We start from the raw sequence: 1,399 nt of genomic DNA, 5'->3' as shown, positions 1-1,399 counted from the left end.
TCTTTCCCTCAGGATGAAGGTCTTCCTTTCTTTCACTGAATGAGTGTCTAAGATTTATCACCCAGATGCTTCTCCTAGCCTGTCATTAACTGTTCATTTTGTGCTGAAATTATTACTGTGTTAATGGGAGAGGATTGGCCCCACTCTACTAAAGGCTTGTATAAGTCCATGGATCCTCAGTGGTAGTTGTTTCCTTTATGCTCACTTGCCAGGGACACAGCATCCAGCTACATCCAGCCTGACCCATTGCTCACCAGTCTCGACACCATCAGCCTGCATCATGCACAATCACTGTGTAGCTGTGCCACAACTAACAGTCTACAGGATCCTGGCCCATTGCTCACTATTTTCTGCAAAACCATCCTGCATCCGTGTGGAATGTGAATCATTCCTCTGATGAGTGTGAGTCGATGGCAGACCTTCTAGTGAACTACTGAACCCATGGGATACAGAGGAGCGAGGGAACTGAACAAAGGTGGGTCTGTTGGTGCTGGGAATCATGAACTGATAATCATGAACAATTCAAGCATTTGGGACATTATTACCTTGACACTTCTTATACCTGGTCTACTACAATTCTTGTCTTTGTGGTTATGTGCCATTGAGTTACCTGCAACTCATAGCGACCCTGTGTACAGTAGCTCTATCCTAAGCCAATTTCATTATTTCCAGTAAACAAAATCCCATTTCTCCAATCACTGAGTCAGTCCATCTCATCCTGAGTCTTCCACCCTCCCAAGCATGATGTTCCTCTCCAAGGAATTATTCCTCCTGGTCACATGCCCAAAGTATGACAGATGGAGCTTCAAAATCCTTGCATCCAAAGATTATCCTGATTTTACCCTCCTCAGGAGAGACCTGTTTGCTCTTCTGGAAGCCCACAGGGTGTTCACTTCTCTTCTCTAGCACCATGACTCGACTCAAAGGTATTAATCCTTCTACTATCATCCTTAGTTATTATCCAGCTCCCAGATGTATAGCAAGTAATTGTGAAGGCCATAGTCTGCATCAGGCACACCTTAGTCTCCAGATTGACATCGTTCTTCAGTACTCTAGAAACGTCCCTGAAAGCAGACTTTACCAAAGCAATTCATCTTTTGAATTCCTGACTGCTGGTGCCAAGAGTGTTGATTGTGGAAACAAGCAAGCTGAAATTATTAACAAGCTCAATCTCATCTCTGTCTATCATGAAGCGGCCAGTCGGCCCAGTGGTAAGAATCTTTGTTTTCTTGATGTTCACCTTCAATCCATATTGAAGGCTACAGTCATTGACCTTCTGTTTCAAAGGTCACATGTCCTCTTCAGGTTTGTCAGGCAAGATTGTATCATCTGCATAACACTGAATAATTGATAAGTGTTCCTCCAATTCTGATGCCACATTCTTCTTCATAAAGTCCAG

This window comes from Elephantulus edwardii, unplaced genomic scaffold, assembly GCF_000299155.1.
Source record: "Elephantulus edwardii isolate Elephantulus edwardi_28Jun2011 unplaced genomic scaffold, EleEdw1.0 scaffold00219, whole genome shotgun sequence".
In the NCBI taxonomy this organism is placed as follows: Eukaryota; Metazoa; Chordata; class Mammalia; order Macroscelidea; family Macroscelididae; genus Elephantulus; species Elephantulus edwardii.
Note: the sequence above shows the minus strand (reverse complement) of the source record.